At 38.9% G+C, this 7,428-nt stretch overlaps 1 pseudogene; it reads right to left on the reverse strand.

The window, feature by feature from the left end:
• Positions 1 to 391: 391 nt before the first annotated feature.
• LOC113433856 (cilia-and flagella-associated protein 96 pseudogene) lies at positions 392 to 7,157 on the reverse strand (annotated as a pseudogene).
• Between the last annotated feature and the right edge of the window lie 271 nt (positions 7,158 to 7,428).

The raw sequence follows: 7,428 nt of genomic DNA on the forward strand, positions 1-7,428 counted from the left end.
TTAAAATGGAGTTTAAGAAAGAGAGATCAGTTTGGATGGTGATTTTTTTCTCAGTATAATCATGAAGAGAAAAGGATAAAATTGTAGTAAGTGTTTTTTGTCAAAACACTGGAAAATAAATAAGATTGAGTTCTTTCTTTCTTTCTCTGTTTAAGTCTCAGTAGGAGACAGAATAAAATCTCTGCTGAAAAATTTTATTATCTGCTGGCACAAGGAAAGCACTGAAGATGGTTGCATTTAGGCAATTAGGAAAATGAAGCCAATGGTGGATTTTCTCTGTGGGTTTTTTTAAATGAAAGTTTTCCACTTTCGTTTATGAGCTATTGTGGAGTAATAGTGACAATTTAGATTGAGAACTACCTGATTTTGGAGTTCAATGGAAGAAGCACACCTAAAACCAGCTTTTCACAAGCAGCAGGTTAAGTAATAAGTCTATCTGTAATAGACAGATAAAGCAACAAAAAATGTTCACATTTCAGAACTGTTTATATTTCTAAAGTGTGATTGCATATCTCCTTAAAGTGGAAGCCCAAATTTGGTTTATATTGAAAGGCAGATATGAAGTGATCTACAAGCTATTCTTATATAAGTTTTCGGAGGAAATGTCCATCTGGGTTCAGTTTCAAATGGGAAGAAAGAGACTGGAAACATGGAGACTGCTTGGAAGGATGTTTTAATGGTGGATGGGACCACGTGGTTTGAGGTCCTGGGCAAAATTAACAAAGGTGGGGGCTGCTTTCCAAGAACATGTGTTTTCTTTTCTCATCCAGGGAGGTATAATATCCTGCCTTTTTAATATTTCCTAGAATATTTCATTTTTCTAGGAGAAGGGTGGGTGCTAACTTTCTACGAAGTACTGCTTTGATAAATTTAAGAACAGGAGGAATATCTGGAAGATTTTCAAAAAAAGCATGAAGGTGGCCAGGATGATATGATCAAAGCTATTGTCCATGTTCAATCACACATTGAGCTGCCATCTTGATGTTTTTGACTACACTCTGCAGGTACTCTTAAAGACCAGGTAAACTTTATATATGCAATTGCAGATGCACTATGCAATTTAATGCACAACAATCATAAAGACAATATAGTTTCTTTTATTTTCCACCTCAAATTCTTTGGGTGTGTTTCATTCATAGCAGGCTGTTGAGGACAGGTTTTTGAGCCCACAAAGAGCATGTGTTACTTATGTTTTGCCATTAAGCTATTGCCTGAATTAAAATTGAAAGATACATTGTATTTTGGCCTCACTAAGTTCATTATTTTTATTAAAAATTATTGCAAACAAATGCAAACTAAAAAGAAAAAAGGGAAAAAGAGAAAATAGTAAATGGAATAGAAAGAGAAAATACGAATATAGTAGAAAATAATTGGATTCCCCTTCATCATAAATCATTAGGAACTCATAATATTCTGTTAAAATACAACCAATGATCTCTTCTTCCCATTCCCATCTCTTACCTCTAAACAAATCCACAAAGCCTTGTTGGTCAGTCCTGATCAGCAAAAGTCCATTAAGGGACTTTTAAAAAAGAGATAACAAATATTATTTTAATTATATTGTATTTGTCAATTATATTTTTCTTTCAACTATTTTCAATCTTTTGAACTGAAGAAGCTTCTTGGATGAGAAGTGAAACATCTTCATGGAAAAAACAAAGGAAGTCCAGTTGCCTCTTGAAAAAGTACTGTTGGAACAACCATGACCAGGGTGACAGAATCTTCATAGTCCTAAAACTTGATTTCTTTTCATTTTTCTTTGTTCCTTCTCGCAAAACTCTTCAAAGCTTTAACAAGTCTCTTTTTTAAATCTGTTATAGATAAGTTATCTAGGTCGCTCTTCTGATTTGTTATTGGTATATCTGTTTTAATTATTAAGGTATCAGGTGATTTCATTTGTATATTCAGTTAGGATCTTTTTCCATATCCACTCTCTTAATGTTGTTTAATAAACATTGCTGCTTTTGTATAACTTTTTAAAAACACAATCTGTCTACAGAGGCAAACACTTTTAAAATTAACTTCCTGGTCCATTGTTCAAAAATATCCTTCAATATGTTAACATTTAACAAATTTAAGTGTTCTTCTTTTATTGTAATCCTTTTGTCCCTTCTGCTTCTCTTTAGTGACCAACCTTCAAAGCCCCATTCTATCATTCAAAAACAAAACAAAACAAAAACGTTTTCCCGTAGGAAGAATTTTTACAGTCAATTACAAAATCTTATTTCAAATCCATCTGGAACCCTTAGTCTGTTTGTAACTTTCAAAATTAAAATTCTAATCATTCTTTTGTTGTTTATTCCAACATATTTTTTTAATCCTTAAACTTACTTTGCTAAGGACCTTTTTTATTTATTAATCATGTTTAGGCACCACCCATCTCACTATCCAAGTTGAAGGATTGAAGGAAACTCACCCAGTGCTTTAGAGATTCCCAATAACAGAAAAGGAGATAGCAAGGAATTTATGAAAGTGGCTAGAAAAGGAAGTTGTGATGACCCTGGATGTGGCACAAAGGCAATAAAGTCAGATAATCAGTAGGAGTCCCTTTTTTAGCTCCAACTTTGCCCCCAATGTCCTGGTTACCTTCTGGCTGGAGAAAAACTCTCCCAGGAACAGCCTTTAGCTGCAGAGAATCAAGACCAAAACGTGGTCAACAAAAACTGTAACTATAAGTCCAATCAAGGCAAAATGAGGTAATTTGTCTGACAGGGCAGGACCAAGAATTCCAGACACGAAGGCATGGCAATAACTAAACATGGTTGGGAAGATGCCAGGAACACAGATAAGCAAAGTCAACACAAGATAAACTCATGTTTGCTCCCAGAAGCTGCCACACTCAGCATGCGTTTCTTTTAAACTCTCTTCCCATCTGTGACTAATGAAGGGAATCAGGCCCTTTCTTCCCCCGTAAGCCACGTTGCTTTCTTCTCTGTTCCTCCCTGCGTGCCTTAGGATGAAGAGGGGGTGGGCCTGGGTCTTCCTCTGAACTCCCTCTCCATTATTCTACCTCTCCGCTGCTCTTCCCAGCTGGACTTTGCCCTTCCCCAGTTTCCTCCACAGCCAATGGAGCCACACTCCTTGTCAGCTGTTCGTCTTCCTCCTCGGATTCAGACTCCGACAGGGGCATGACAGAAGTATGCAGATCCAATGTCCTTAAAAAAAGGACAGTTTGAGTGAAGATGACTATCTCTCATCTCCCTGAGTTCTAAACCCCCTGGAAATTGCTATCTTTCAATTCAATTCAATCTATTACAGTCATAGACCAAAGACCAGAACAAATAAAAACACTCAGTAAATATACAATTAAAAATTCTAGTATAAAATAATAAATAACAACTAAAATCTATGATAAAACCAAGTCTGTCCATTATACATGGTCTAACTATACTAAAATTACAACCCATAAACTGTGGCCCGTTGTCAGTTTAATACTCAAAGGGAAAAGAATAAACACATTTGTGCCACATTTGTTATATAAAAAAGCTATGGTGGATTAGATATGGACTATCCTTAAGCAGCCCCTGGAGATAAGCAGTGTTGGATTGGCCAGGATAGGACCCCTGTCTTGCAGTCTCTAAATCCTTGAAAGAAGCAACTGTACAGAGCACTTGTGGGAAATCTCAAGTCCTCTACTTGTCTATAGAGGAATTATGAAGAGCCAATCTATTTACTGGCTCTTCATTTCACTGTGACCAGGGGCTCCGCTTTTCACAAAACCGTCTTTAGTTCTCCCATTTTTTCTCCTAATGCACTGAGTTTACTCTTCTTGACACAATAACTTTTTTTTTTCCTGGAACAAAAATATATGTTGCATGGCAACGCTTACATGCTCCTGCTGTTACTCCACCTACATACCCTACCACCTGCAATCCTATTAAAAAAACTCAGTTTAAAATATGTTAGGTTTCCTCAGAATTTACTGTCAGCAATTTCCCAAGAAAGCATTTACATGCATTTTGTCGCACAGACAAAAAAACAACACACACACACATTATTGATTTATTGTAGAGTAGTTCATTTTAAGTCAATGACCACACTTTGCACTGTATTGGACTGCATCTCTGAAGCAAATTTATGCTCAGTATAATTACATCTTGAATTCTTCTTTTTCTAAATATCCTGCAGAGTGAAATAAGATTTTTCTTCTGACACTTTGGATCACAGAAATATTTTTATTTATTTTATTAACATTTCTATGCAGCTCTGCTCCACACAGCTCAGAGTAGTGAGCTGTTTCTCTTTCGGTCCAGACAAAAGACCGTTCCAAATGCAGTGGTGCCTTTGTACTCAACTGCTTTGAAACTCATCAAATTTGGTATTCAGCTCATTTTGACGTGAAAAATTTGTCCCTGTAACTCATTGTTTGTTTGATATTCAATGCACAAGCTAGAACTTGTCAGTGTTGTTTGCCTTGTGACCCATTACATTATTTCTTATGGAAAAAATATTTTTGATACTCATTGTTTTTTGTATTTACCATGCCTCCCGGAACCAATTAACGATGAGTACCGAGGTACCATTGTATCTGAATTTGGGGACCCTGATTTTTTTTAATTTTTGCTAAAGATTGAAATCAAAATTCCATTTCAAGCATTAACTCTGACAGGTCTGCTGTTTGTTAGTTAAAATGCTTTCTGGTCACTGAATTATCTCTATGCTAGTCGCCACCCCGACATTTTTTCTTTTTAGCTCAAAGAGACCACATTGTATGTCTGGAAAAACCACTGGTCACTTGATATCTCCCTTTCCTGTGATGACCTGGCGTGTACCACAAATATAACAAAAACCAAAGTGTAAATAAAGGTCCTTTAATGCCTTCAGCTTGGCTTCACTGTTTAATTGTTCACAGTGGAGGAGTGAACTATTTTCAAAATAACATTTCAAAGGAAAGAAACACAGTTCAAATTCAAAGAGCCGATAACGAAGCAAAAACCAAAAACAAACCACATTGAATAAAGTTCCACAACAGACCAACTTCAGGAAGATAACCAGGGACAGTCCGTTGGAAGAATGCCAACCAAGATTCTTTAGAAATAAAACACTAATTTGTCTCCAGCGTCTGTTAGCACGCAGGTCCAACCTTTTATGCAGATCTCACACCTGCAACCCATGAAGAGGATCATGGCCCTCTCCTCCCGAGAAGACCATGTCTCTCCCTTATCCTCTCCTCCCTGCGTGCTCTAGGGTGGATAGGGGATGGGCCTGGGTCCTCCTCTGACTGCCCAGCCGGCCTCTGCCCTTCCCCAGCCTCCTCCACCACCTCTGGAGCCACACTTCCACTCCCTGTTGGCTGTTCCTCCTCTCCCTCAGAGTCAGTCTCCACCAGGGGCATGACAGCCTCCCTTTCCCCCCCGTCCTATCAGCCTGCACCACTTGAGTTTTAGGTGCAACATTTAAAGCACATTTTTAATGGCTAATTTGAAGTGTTCTGCATGTGGCTGGATGGAGGCTGAATAAAAATGAGCTCATTTCAATTCCACAAATGCAATGCATCCATTACTTAACTCTTCTAGCTAGGGAGCAAATGGTTATCATCCAATCATATTTTATAGCTTTCTGAGATGCCAGGAGGAACATAGGTGTGATTCTTTTTGTGTCATAGCAGTTGTCTTCCAGTTAAAAATACACATGTTGAAAGTAATAAAATTTGAACGAATTGTATCTTTCAGCCTTTCCAGTCAAGTCCTGTAGAACAGTCCTGAATCCCATTTGTGCTGATGTGCCCATTAAAAAGGGCTCTACTACTTCAGTTTAGTCTGATGTTATATATACAGTAATTCCCAGGGAGCTTGAAACAAGAGGTGCCAACATGATCCTTTGTAATAGTCCTTAAAGACTGACAAAATTAAGAGATGGTGAGAAACATAGGTTAAATTAGCCCTTAAATCCAGGCTTCCCCAGATGCCTCTAATTTTGCACTCTGCTGGTTTTAAATCCCAAATTGGCCAGAATCTAAGAGTTCATATTTAAAACTGTTAATGAAGTACATTTAGAAGAAATTATAAATGTTCAGCTGAGAGCTGCAACGGAGTGCCAGGGAAGAAGATTCATTTTGTTTAAAAATTGGCCTTACGTGGTTTTTTTTTTTTTTTCTGGCTAAATTTTCTTATAAATCCCAGTTAGCAAATTAAGTCTACCTTCATCTGATTTGAATTAATCTGCTGGGAATAATCAGCCACTGAATAGTAGATTTATTGTATTCATTAATAAGGGCATGCAGAATTTATAACTCAAAGAAGAGGAGGTGCAGGGCTCACATGAAGAATCTGTCTGCAACTCTGAAGCGTTATGTCTTTCCATAATGACCTCCATCCCTAACACAGCTCCCCAAACACGACAAACCCTCTGAAGTGAACTCAAAAGATTCCTTGAATTAGGAGTGCCAACAGCCCTGGCAAAAAGTTTCTCTCTCATCACAGGCTAGCAAGTCCAGCCATCTGGAAGATGAATAGTTGTGTGCCACATCTATTCCTCTCCGCCCCCTGCCTTTTTATCCCCAGAGTTTAGCGTGGGGCTTTGCTAGCAGTGGTGGCTCTTCCTTCCCAAGGATCGGCCCACAGATTTCCACTGCTCTCCTCTCCTCTGCCTTCTGCGCATCCACATGTGTTTTTTTTTTTCAATGTTTAAAGCCATAATACTTCTTACTGGTCTGCTTTTAGTACCAGGATTGGGGTGAAATACTTTTTTCCTTGTTTATTAGTTATGGAAGCCCTGGGCATTCTAATGCCATGCGGATCTGTAGAATGAGTTGGAAATGGATCAAATGGGCCTGCTTTCATGCCTCCTGGCTTTTTAGCTGGAGAACTTGGCTTAAAAGGATGTGGAATGGGTACTTTTTCAGGTTGCCTTTTTGGCGGAGGAACAGGCCCTTCATCATGGTAAGGATTTGCATTGAAATATTCCCGGGGATAAAGATTTAGCTTGAATCGTCCACCTTTCAACAGATTGCGATGTTGTTCAGATATTTTCTTAAAATTTATTCTTCCTATGTCATATAATTCAACTGGATGTGTGTATGGTTTATCTATGGTGAGATTTGGATACCCATAGCCAGTTCCTTTCTTCCCTGGACTGGCATAGAGATTTTTCCCTGGTTGTACACATGCAACCTTATCTTTCAGGCACTGGACGCAGCTGTTCCTCCTCTTCCTCATCAGCCACCTCCAGACCTGGGGGCTGTTGACTCTCCATCCAAGGGCTGACAGATGGCCCAGGCTCCACCTCCGTCTCTCTCTCTCTGCCAGCTCCACTCCTTCTTCCTCCTCAGAACTCTTTGGTTGCCTTGATACTGATTCTGACTTCCACGCCCCCACCCCACTCCTTCTCTGATTTGCTGCTGGAGGGGCCAGTGGCCGATAGGCCACAACAATCATCCATCCTGAAGCTGATCTCCATTGGTGCAGTAGAGTGCCTGGGAAATATACT

The sequence above is a fragment of the Pseudonaja textilis genome, chromosome 5 (assembly GCF_049901715.1).
Source record: "Pseudonaja textilis isolate UNSWEBS1 chromosome 5, rPseTex1.2, whole genome shotgun sequence".
NCBI classification, from domain to species: domain Eukaryota; kingdom Metazoa; phylum Chordata; class Lepidosauria; order Squamata; family Elapidae; genus Pseudonaja; species Pseudonaja textilis.